Here is a 12,312-nt window from a genome sequence, read left to right on the forward strand (position 1 = left end):
TCAAAAAGTTTTCTCAAATAACTCATCCTTATCGCCTTTTTCCTCATTATCAAAAAAATCCCTAAAACCGGTGGTAGTTAAAATAATCGTTACCATGGCATGGGGGATTGGCTTGTAAGAACAAGTGACCTCACTTTTGCCAGAAACTATCCTTTCAGGTGCTAGATCCTGGAGAACACTGGTCCCAGGGGAGGGACCAGGAGGGCTGCTGTGGGGACACTGGGGAGGGAGTAGGCTTAGGATAGCAGCTATTTATCAATGATACTGAAGCATTTCAATATTTTAACAGCTTATCAGATAGATGTTAACGTGGTTAAAATCTCATTTATGCTAATAGGTAATACTAGATTCGTGACACTTTGAAATAGAGAAGGTTCTAATCTAGTGGTAGACTAGAAGGGTTTAGAAATTCTCCCAGGTGTTGGAAAGGGATCTCAGTTTTGCCAACTAATTTGGAATATAAATGCAAGTAGTTTAAACCCTGGTTGTTATTAGAAAAATCAAGAAGGAAAAAAGTTAATTTATCTTGTGTCCTCATCCTAATTTCATTTAATTGTCTCAATAATCCTGTAAGACTGTATTAGTTTACTAGGACTATCATAATAAAGTACTACAGATTGAGTAGCTTAGCTTAAATGAGAGAAATTTATTTTCTCACAATTCTAGAAGGAAGAAATCCAAAATTAAGGTGTCAATCGGGGCTGATTTCATTCTGAGACTTCCTTTCCTGGCTTGTAAATGGCTGTCTTCTCCCTGTGTCTTCACATGGTTTTCCCTATATGTGTGTGTGTGTGTGTGTGTGTGTGTGTCCCCTAATTTCCTCTTCTTATAAGGACACTAGTCATATTGGATTAGGGTTCATCTTTATCACATCATCATTTTATCACTTTAAAGACCCTATCTCAAACACAATCACATCCTGAGGTTATTGGAGGTAATGCCTTCAATATATAAATTTTGGGGAAGCACAATTTGGTCCATATCAGAAATTTAGTAATATAAACGCTCCTTTTAGAAAATAATTATAAAGCCAGTGCATTACTTACCTCAATTCAGCTTGTCAGGGACGGTAACTGGGACCTGGTATCTGCTCCTGTCACCTGCATCTGCTAACCTGTAGCTGCCATGCACAAATGCATCTCTATGTAGGCCAGACTGGTGTCCAGATCAACAATGCCTGCTGGGAGTTCCATTCCTTGGAACATTGCATCCAGCTCCGTGGCCACATGCCAGGTGACAAGACCATTGGGGGAGGAGATGACTCCTTCAACACCTACTTCAGTGAGATGGGTCCTGGCAAGCACGTGCCCAGGGCAGAGTTTGCAGACCTGGAATCTGCAGTCAAGGATGAAGTTTGCACTGGTACCTACTGCCACCTATTCCCACCCTGAGCAGCTCATCACAGGAGAGGAAAATGCTGCCAATAACTGTGTCCAAGAGCACTACACCATTGACAAGGAGATCATTGATCTTGGACTAAATTCAAAAACTGGCCAACCAGTCCACAGGTGTTCAGGGTATCTTGGTTTTCCACAGCTTTGGAGGGGGAACTGGTTCTGGATTCACCTCCCTGCTGATGGAGTTATCTAACGATTATGGCAAGAAGTCCAAACTGGAGTTCTCCATTTACCTCCCCACCCCCAGGTTCTACAGCTGTAGCTGAACCCTGCGGCTCCTCCTCACCAGCCACATAACCCTGGAGCACTCTGATTGTGCCTTCATGGTAAACAAGACACCATCTATGACATTTGTTATAGAAACCTTGATATTGAGTGCCCAAACGACACTAATCTGCTGCATTAGCCACATTGTGTCTTCCATCACTGCTTTCCTTAGATTTGCTGTATCCCTGAATGTCAGTTTGACAGAATTCCAGCCCCACCTGATATCCTATCCCCACATCCATCACCCTCTGGCCAAATACGCCCTTGTCACCTCCGCTGAGAAAGCTCACCGTGAACAATTCGCTGTAGCAGACATCACCAGTGTGTGCTTTAGCCAGATAATCAGATGATGAAACGTGGCCATAATTAATAAATGGCTTGCTGCCTGTTGTACCATGGCGATGTGGTTCCCAAAGATGTTAATGCTGCCGTTGCCACCATCAATACCAAGCATCCCGTTTGTGGACTGCTACCCCTCTGACTTCAAAGTTGACATTAATTACCAGCCTTCCACTGTGGTACCTGGGGGAGACCTGGCCAAACTACAATGAGCTGTGTGCATGTTGAGCAGTACCACAGCCATTGCTGAGTCCTGGGTTCACCTGAACCACAAGTTTGACCTGATCTATGTATGTCAAGTAAACTGTGATCACTAGTATGTAGGTGAGAGCACAGAAGAAGGAGAGTTTTCTTTTTTTCTTTCCTTTTTTTTTTTTTTAGATAAGGGAGGGGCAGAGAGAGAGAGAGGAAGAGAGAGGAAGCTTAAGCAGGCTCCCTGCTGAGTTTGGAGCCTGACTCTGGGCTCCATTCCATGACTCTAAGATCATGACTGAGATCATAACCTGAGCTGAAATCAAGAATTTGATTCAAGAGTTTGATGCTTAACTGACTGAGCGACCCAGGTGCCCCGGAATGAGAATTTTCTGAGGCCTGTGAAAACATAGCTGCCCTTCAGAAGGATTAGGAGGAGGTTGGTGTGGATTCAATTGAGGGTGAGGTGCATGTTATGCACACAACATTGGCTGACAGGCATTAAAGCTTTCTGGTGTACTTATAGTACTCTATAAGTACTTTCCATGTGTACTTATAGAATTTTTCCATTACGCTTCAAAGTAAAGGGTTTTTTGTTTGTTTGTTTTTTCAAAGTAAAGGTTTAAGAAAGAAAAAAGTATTAAAAAGTTTATAAAATATTTTTAAAAGTGAGTTTTAGTAAGGCATATTTTGTGTCTAAAATTATACCCATTTTAAGTGTACAGCTTGAGTTTGGGCAAATACGTGTACCATCTAACCCCCATCACAATCAAATTACAGAAATTTCTATCATCTCAAAAAATTGCCTGTGCCTATTTCCCGGCATTCCCCCTTCACCCCTGGCTCAAGGCAACCACTGGTCTCATTTCTTTTCTAGTGTTTCATATAAGTAGAATCGTAAAGTATGTATACCACCATCCCTGGCTTCTTTTTTTTTTACCACAAGATGCATAATGTTTTTGAGATTCAACTATTTTTTTTTTTTTTTGGTGTATCAGCAGTTTGTTCTATTTGATTGCTGTGCGGTAATCCATTGTATGACTATACCACAATTTGTTTATTGTTTATAGCTTTTGGCTATTATGTAAAGAACTAAAATGAACCTTTGGTTATAGGTCTTGCCAGGACATGTGTTTTCATTTCTTTTGGGTAAATACATGAAAGTGTAATACTGTGTCATAGGAGAAGTATGCATTTAAGTTTTGAAACTTTTTTTTTCAAGAAGAATCTGCTAAATTGTTTTCCAAATCGTTGTATAATTCTACATTCCCACTAGCAGAGTATGAGAGTTCTAGTTCCTCCATATTCCCTCCAACACTTAGTATTTTTGTCCTTTATCATTTTAGTCTTTTCTGTGGATATGTAGTTGCATCTCATTGTAGTTTTAAATTAGCATTTTCTTGATGACTAAATGATATTGAGTTTTCATTTGCTTATTGGAAAAGCATGTATCTTCTTTTGTGAATTGTCTTTTCAAATATTTTTCCTGTTTTTAGTGGATCGACTTCTTATTTTTAAGTTTTCTGAGTTCCTGACATGTTCTAGGTATAAGCCATTTGTCAGACATATGTAATTTTAAAATTTTCTTTTATTCTTTAGCTCGCATTTTAGGTTTATTAGTGCTCATTTCAAGAGCAAAATTTTTACTTTTCATGTAGTTCAACTTATCAGTTTACTTTTAGTTTTGCCCTTTGGTGTCCTATTAAGGGGGTCTTTACTGATTTTATAGAAAGCAAATGTGATGGATCTGCATTTAATGTTTAAGTTTATGACACAGTTCAAGTTAGTTTCTGTGTAGTATGATGTAAGTGTTGGCCTTAGTTTTTTATGCACATGAGTAAACTACTGTTCCAGAACCATTCCTTTCTCCTTTCTGAATTAATATGGCACCCTGGCCAAAAATCATTTGACTATATATGCGTGTGTGTATAGGGGGACATCATCATATATTTACTTATTTCTGAATATCTTATTTTGTTCCGTTGATTAAATTCTATTCTTAGGTCAGTACCACACTCTTTTGATTACTGGAGCTTTATAGGAAGTCTTCCAATCCAGGAGTGTGAGTAGTCCAAATTTATTCTTAAAAAACAAACAAACAAAGAAAAAGATTTAGCAATTCTAAGTTCATTTTATTTTTATATAAGCCGTAGAATTATCAATTTCTAGAAAAAATGAAAACTGGATTTAGAATAGAATTTTGATAAGTCTATCACTTTAGAAATGATGTCTTAATATTGAGTAGTTGAATCTATGATCTGATGTTCTTTAATTTCAGAAGTTTAATAGTTTTAAAAGTATAAAGAGTGCACTATTTGGTAAAATTTATTCCTAAGAATTTTATATTTATTGTAAATAGTTTATCTTTTAAATTTTCTTTTTTTTGTTACTAAATAAAAGAAATCAGTTGATTTTATTTATTGATCTTACATTCTGTAATCATAACAATTTTACTTATTAATTCTAGAGCTGTTTTGGGAGTCTCATAGGATTTATGCAGATTTTATCTTCTTTCTTTCCAGTCTACATATGTTTTTATTTCTTGCACTATTATTGCATTGGCTAAGACATAGCCCACCCTCCCCAATCTGGTCCAGAACAGTGTTGAATAAAAGTGATAAAAGAGAATATGTTTACTTTGATTTTAACTTTAGAGAAATATTTATTTTCATCATTTATATGAGCTAACTGTAGATTTTCATAAATGTGCTTTATCAGACTGAGGAGGTTCCCTTTTAATCCTAATTTGATGAAATATTTTATCATAAATAAATATTGAATTGTATCAAGTACTTTTTTTGCATCTCTTGGGGTAAACATAGGAATTTTTCCTCTTCATTCTACTAATATGTTGAATTACAATGACTGATTTTCAAATGTCAGATAACCTTGGATAAATCTTGAATAAATCTTGAAATTGAATAAATCTCACTTAATATTTTTTATGTTGGTGAATTTTAGTTGCTAAAACTTAGTTAATAGTTTTTGGTGTTTTGGTATTTATGTTCATGAGGACTATTGACCCATAGACAACCCTCCCAGAGTGTTTTTTCTCCTTATTGTAAGGGTTTTTATTTTCCTTATTGTAATGTCCTTGGCTGGTTTTGTTATCAGGATAATAATACAAGTCTGTTGTAATTATTTGTGAAGTATCCATCATTTTTATCATTTATGTGTTCCTTTTTATTAACTAACTTTTCTCATTGTTTTAGGTCACAGCTTACTTCTTGGGGGCATCTATATCATTTTAGATTGGATGATGAATATTTTGAACTTTATGTTGTTGATATGTTATTTTTGCTGTATATTGTTTTTATAAAAGATGGTCACACTTTGTCCTGGGAGGCCTTTAAATGTGTTGTTTTTTCATTTCTTCAGGGCTTGCTTTTAGGCTATGTGAAGGTTTATCCAGAGTCACCTTTATTCTAGGGGTATTTTAGCGTGACTACTGAAGGGTGACTCTTGTGGGGTCACTAGTCAAGATGATCACTAAGGATTTTCCAATATAGCTGGTCAGATCTTGAATATCGTTCTGCCCTGTATGGTGTATAGGAATTTTCAGCATACAGCTCTTTTTTGCCTGGTTTCATCCTAAGTGTATGCATAGCTTAATATCTCATTACCAACAGACAGTAAATCACCTATATGCAGGTATTTGAAGGTCTTTATGTAGCTCCTTCCTGTCTGGTAGTCTGTTCCATGAATTCCTGCTACAGTAGTCCCTTTGCTCCAATTTATGTCTCCTCAACTCAGTGTGTCTCTCAGGTTCTACTTAGGGGTCCTCCTTTATGTAATTGGTCTGAAATGTGTCAAAGTCAGGCCTTCACAGGGCTCACAATTTTATTTCTGTTTTCTCATGGATCATAGTCCAGTTCTGCCTTTTATCTATTGTCTGAAACAGTAGTTTAGTTTTTTAATTGTTTATAGGGGGATGATAAATCTGGTCCCTATTTTTAATTCTGGACAGGAGATTAATGCTTTCACCCCTTTTTATAGATAAACTTAGATTAGAAAGACTAAGTAGCATAGTGATGAGGAACAGGGATTTGGGATTTAGGTTGGAATCCAAATTTTTTGCCATTAACTAGTTGTACAACCTGGGTAAGTTATGTAAATTTCTGTCTTGGCTTCCATATCTTTAAAAGGGATATGTTTATGTTTATGCCTACAATGATAATAACAATAAGAAAAATAATATTAGAGATTATTTCTTACTATTATTGTTATGATTAACTGAGATGATGAATGTGAAGTGTTTAACCTAATGCCTAGCACCTAGTGAATCTTGGATATGGTGTTAGCCAACTAATATTGTTGTCCATGATCACCTCAGTAGAATTCTGACTTTAGAGAAAAAAAAAAAAAGAATTCTGACTTTAAGGTCAGGAATGTAACATTGATGAACATGATAGATGTTTTTCCATTATTTATCAAAACTGCTTTCTTTTAAAAAGTATCTACAACAGGAAAACATATTCACGTCTACCCATAGGACAAACCCCCCTGAAGCAAGAGTAGAGTATACTCATTTGATTAAACATGAGAAATCTAATTTGTGTTGGTGGGAAATTTTTAAGGAAAGATCTGAGGATAATCCATCATGAATTCTTAGTTCAGGATAACTATTATTCAGTTAACTACAATGATGGTATCTTTAATATAGGTAATAATTAACAGTTTCATAGTTTTGAGACTAGTATCATTCAGAACATGTCTTTTAAAGGACATGTCCAGTTTTCTTTTTGGAACCCCATAAAACCTTGAATAATCACAAGTAGGACTTAACAGAGAAAAATCAGGGAAAGCTAGCATGTTCATTGCTGAAGTTTTGTCAATGTCCTAAGTTGATCCTTATGATGGCAGGTAGACAAGAAATAAGACACAGATTTGTCAGATGTGTAATGGAATATTTCAGTTCAGCAAGGGGAATTTAGAAGTCTTTCTCTGCTGGCAGATCACAGCCACGGTGTCGGCCAACAACATCTGCTTATTCTCAGATGACAACAGTGCCAGTTAATTAGCCCTTGTTTGTGTTTTGACTATTGATAGACTTAAATTATGTTCATATTGTCATACAGAATAAATACATAAAAAGGTTTAGCTTTGATCTAAATACAGCCTTTCTATTGCTGCAGTGACATTTGAACTGTATATCAGAATAAAAAGATTATAAGTCAGGCATAAAAGTAGATCATCTAAATAAGATAATTAAAAAACATCTGATTAATGATAATTTTGGCTTGAAAACAAAATACCTTACTTCAACAGAAGTTTAAGTTGATTTATAAAAAGGCAGACATTATCTAGGAGATATATTTGGTGCTACAAAATGCCACTAATATCTCTGCAAAGTCCTCGATCCTCTTTTCACTTTGTTTTAAAGATTTAATGCTATATTAGTTAGTATAAAGAATATTCTTTATGGAAAATTCTTGAACTAGAAAGAATTTCATTGTTTTATGGCCATTAGAAAGCTTTCCCTCTTCTAATCATTGTAAACTCTCTCCCAACAATACTTATGAAAAGTTGAGTAAATGGTTTTTCTAGAAGCCAGAATAACATATTACTTGTGGCAATTTAAATTGCAGAAAAGTTTGTCTTTTTGCAATACATTCTGTATAATAAAGTTTCTGTTGAGAAGCTTAGTGTAGCATTCTAGAGATGTTGGAATATTTTCCTTCCATAGACAAATGCTCTGTGTTTGGCTTGCTCCAGCCATTGCTGTTCCCATTTAAAGGCTTCTAGGTTACAGCTGATCATAGGCAAAGCACCCCCCAAGGGAAGTGTATGTACTGGAGATCCTTGCCTTTTTCCTCTACTCTCTTGCTTGTTTTTTTTTCTGCCCCTTAATCCCCCGTCTCGCTTCTCAAAGAAACACAAAGAGACACCAGTCAGTAACATAGATATGCTTGCTTGGTGTACTTGTTTGGAAATAATCCAGACATCAAGAAGCTAAAACCAAGATGATTATTTATAAAATTCTTAAAGCTGGAGGTTTTGAAATAATACACTGTAAGAAAAAAGAAATTTTAAAAGGCAAGTTTAAATACACTATTCTATCTCCACTATACTGCCTTCACATCACTAAGAGAATTTAGTATTGAAAGCAGCCTAGGTAATCATAAAAGTTGAAGAGCTGCCTGCCACTGGCAGCTTATTAGTTCCAAGGCTTTCCATAGAACTTCAACCAACATGACATTTTGATCCCTTGTGTCTAAGAAGTGGTCAAGGTTAATCAGTCAGCTTTCAACAGAAGAATTTGCTCCTGATGGAGTGGCAGTTATAATCGTATGATATTTTTAGGAAAGTGATACACTGAAAAATAATATCATAATTATGTATTTATGAAGTGTTGGTTTCTACAAACTGGAGATTTGACAATGATTGCTAGAACACATCATTACATTTCTAGAAAAAATTAAAAATGCACAGACACTGTCAACCAAATGGATTACAAAAAATATCAATCCTGTTATCATCTTAATGAATGCAGTACAGAGCATCATAAATGCCATTATGTCCTTGTCATATAGTATGAATTACAAATAGAAAAACCAGAGAAATGGGAAACTAACTTCCCTTTAATGGAGTCTGACTCCTGAACCCTTTGTTCATTTCTCACTTATTGTAGATGTCTTTCATTAGTGAGTTCTTATATTCAAATGATCAGATTCTAGATATTCATAATTATATGAAGACAATACCATTGCCATTTTCAGTCACATTACAATATCTTTAGTGAGTTGAATATTGTAATTATTTATTAAAAGTAACACATGAAAATATGAATAAAATATCTTTATGTACAAAGGGGCATGGCATGATTTCTACCTAATATTTAATAAGACACTTGCAAATTATCCCTGCATTAACATAGTACAAAACAATAAATACAAACATCAGGTAATATAAGGACACTGAGAAAACAGAGAAGTCTCCATGGATGGGAACTGTCGACTTTGGAAACTTTAAACTCAAAGGAAGTTCATGTCATCATGAACCCACCTGCCTGGGCTGTCAGGTTAACTGCTCACAAATGTCCTTCCTAAAACTCGATCTCCTAAGATTTTTCCTATAAAATGTAGTAATGTGCTTTTTCACATCTCAAATGACAGGAGAGGTCCAGGCTTCCTTTGGATTCTATGAAATTATTGCATGTCATTGGACATCACTATTGGGACAGGCGACTGGCACAGCCTGGAAAGCAGATCTGGAAGTCAGGATTGAGTCCACAAAGCTTTCTCCCTTCCTATTCCTGGAGCACAGAAGCTGAAGATTAAGCCTGTGGGGGGGAAAAAAGTTTCAGATTCCAAGAAAGTGAAGAAGTATATACATAGTGCCATAGTATATACATGGTTTAGTACTATCCATGGTTCCAGGCATCCAGTGGGGGTCTTGAAACATATCCCCTATGGATAAAGGGGACTAGGGTGCTGCCTGCCATACCTGACTCCTCGCACCATACAATTCCAATCTTTGCTATAACCCCCGTGGTCCATCCACCCAGGCACTCATGCTGGAAATGTGGGCATATCTATACTCCTAATCTTCCTCATTCCCCACTGCCCACATTCAATCAATCATCACCTCTGAAGAGGTTTACCTTCTAGACATTTCTGTATTCCATTCTGCCTCTTTATCACCATCCCTACTGTACCTGCAGAACTGGTGAAGTCTTTGTGCTTATCCTGGAGAATACTGCCATAGTGTTTTACCTTCTCTGCTTCGAGTCTTACTCCTCTTGAAATAATCTTTATTAAACACTCAGTGATGTGTCCTAAGCACAGATCTCATCATATTCCACTTTTGATGAAATTCCTTAACTCTATTCTATCATTAATGGAACACAGTTCAAAGTCTGTTGCTTGGGGTGACAATGTGAGTAACAAAGACATATATTGGCAACTTTTACACTTTGCTGCTGTGTGCTTATCAGGGTTAAGCATGAACAGGTATCTCTCTACTTCTCCTTCACAAGAAGGAGAGAAGAAAATCCAGGGCTTTGCTTTGTTTTATTACTTTAGGATTTTCTTCATTTGCAGCACAGAAACAACATTCTCTGTTGCCCCCAAAGGAGCAAGAGATGGAGGGTTCTGTGCCTCAGTAGGAAAGGGGAAGCAGTTTCTTATCCTGTAAGTCTCAACTCAAATGCCAGAAATTTCTATGCAATTCGCCATTAAATTTCAAAGTACCATGTCTAACTTTACATACCACTGTCCTATTATTTCCCATATCAAAGTAAAATTATCTTCCTTATGTGTATTTCTCTTTACTTCTATAAGCTTCTTGAGAACAGCAACATGTCATGTCCCTCTTTTGACTTGGCCTTGTGCTTGGCAAAAAGCAGGATCTCTGTCACTTTTTGTTCAACTGACCCATACTCTTCCATAGGTGAGTTCCCAGGTGAAGTCAAGAGTTTGTAGCACAAACCATCTAGGGAAACACCTGGATTTATGTGAATAGGATAATGCTTATGATTAATACTATATTGATTATATTTTCAAGGATCAGCAAGCAAACCGAAGTTTTCATTTCATACTCCACACTGATAATCTTTTTTAAGACATGGACTCTGCTTCATTAACAATTTTTTTCATTAGTTGGAAGTTTCAATTTGAAGGTACCAATATCAGTATTTGCTTCCTTTCTGATGTTATAATCTCTCTAAATTTAGTGTATTGTCTACAATAATGACAATGCATGACCTTATGGTCACTGAATGTCTCACCATCCTAAAATTTTATAAATTTGCAATTCTTATAAAGAATAAATGATCATTTTTATAATAAAGTATCATAATAGATTCTTTAACAACACTGACACCACTTTAGCAAAGAAGCAAAATGGTCTTAAAAGAAAAGATCTCCCAGTCCTAAGTTTAATAGTTGTGCATTATTAAGAATTTTGTTTAGGGCCATTACTAGGATAAGAAAATAGAGCTCTTTCATGATGTTTTCTTTTCAGCTCCTGCTAATCTGTTTTAAAATGTAAGAAGAATAATTGAAAAACATGCTAAGTTTTTCTGGAAGTTCACAAAGATGCATTTAGATTATCATGGTATCATTGAGAAACGACAGAAGTAGAGTGGATTGTATCTGGGAGAAAAGCGAAAATTGGTACTATTCCATGCTTCTAAGGGTCTGTGGGATGAGATTTTCATAGAAGCCACTGGTCTGTCCAGTGGCTACTTCTTATCTGAAACTCCCTTTGCTTCTTAAACTGTCAGGCACTTGGAACGATGGAGGGAGAGCCAATTGGTGAGAGAGGAGGCAGGTTATAGTAGCTCCCTCTCTTCCTATAGCACAGAATTGGTTCTAGAACAATCAAATGCTTTCTGTTCAGTTCTAAAATTGTCCTCCTCCCTCATTTAACATATATCTTGGACATGTTTGCAGTAATTAAAAAATTGTCTTGAGAATTATTTTTGCTTAGTTATATAATGTCACTGATTGGATGAAGCCTAATTTACTTGAAATTTCCATACCATTACACATTTAAACTGTTACTAAATGTTTGCCACTATTCTGTGTACATTAACTTTTAATATAATTTAAAATTACATCCTTATGAAAATTTCCTAAAGGGAAGTTAAAAGGTGACAAATGTGAATTTTCTAATCCTTTAGTGAAAATACTATCAACCTGTTCTTCAGAAAGATTAATCTAAATTTATACTTTCAAATGCAGCATATAGATATTATTTGCTTCACCAATATGACTTTTAAAAATTAGGAAAAAAAGGTTTAAGTAAATTGAAGGTTATAATTTTCTTGGTCTTAATTTACTTTATTATTATTACTATTATTATTATTCTGGTAGCTCGTCTGTAATTTTATATTACCATTTCTATTTCCTCCTTTACGAGTTGCCTGTTCCTGGCCTTTGCTCATTTTTGTATTTCCTAATCTGTATAAATGCCTTTGGTATATTTAAGATATTAGTTAAATGATCTCATATTTATAGCAAACATTTTCTTAATTTGGTTTTTGTTTCATAATTTTATTTATGATAATATTTTTTTATGTTTGGACATTTTAAGTCATGATGTGAGAGAATTCTTATCGTTCCATTGAATTTCCTCACATTGTTTTATGTTTCAAAAAAATTAATCAGTTACT

The 12,312-nt window shown here is 35.4% G+C and overlaps 1 protein-coding gene and 1 pseudogene across 2 annotated transcripts in view; one reads left to right on the forward strand and one right to left on the reverse strand.

The window, feature by feature from the left end:
- Positions 1 to 12,312, reverse strand: part of EMCN (endomucin) — a 133,331-nt gene that overhangs the window by 29,890 nt on the left and 91,129 nt on the right. Inside the window, exon 12 of one of the 2 annotated variants that reach the window (XM_041758466.1) lies at positions 8,519 to 9,477. The exons of the other annotated variant lie outside the window; for it this stretch is intronic. The gene's annotated coding sequence lies outside the window, so the exon portion shown is untranslated. Of the gene's footprint in view, positions 1 to 8,518; positions 9,478 to 12,312 lie in introns of those variants that run through there. 2 annotated transcript variants of the gene reach the window in all.
- Positions 417 to 2,349, forward strand: LOC121493020 (annotated as a pseudogene).

The sequence above is a fragment of the Vulpes lagopus genome, chromosome 6, assembly GCF_018345385.1.
Source record: "Vulpes lagopus strain Blue_001 chromosome 6, ASM1834538v1, whole genome shotgun sequence".
In the NCBI taxonomy this organism is placed as follows: domain Eukaryota; kingdom Metazoa; phylum Chordata; class Mammalia; order Carnivora; family Canidae; genus Vulpes; species Vulpes lagopus.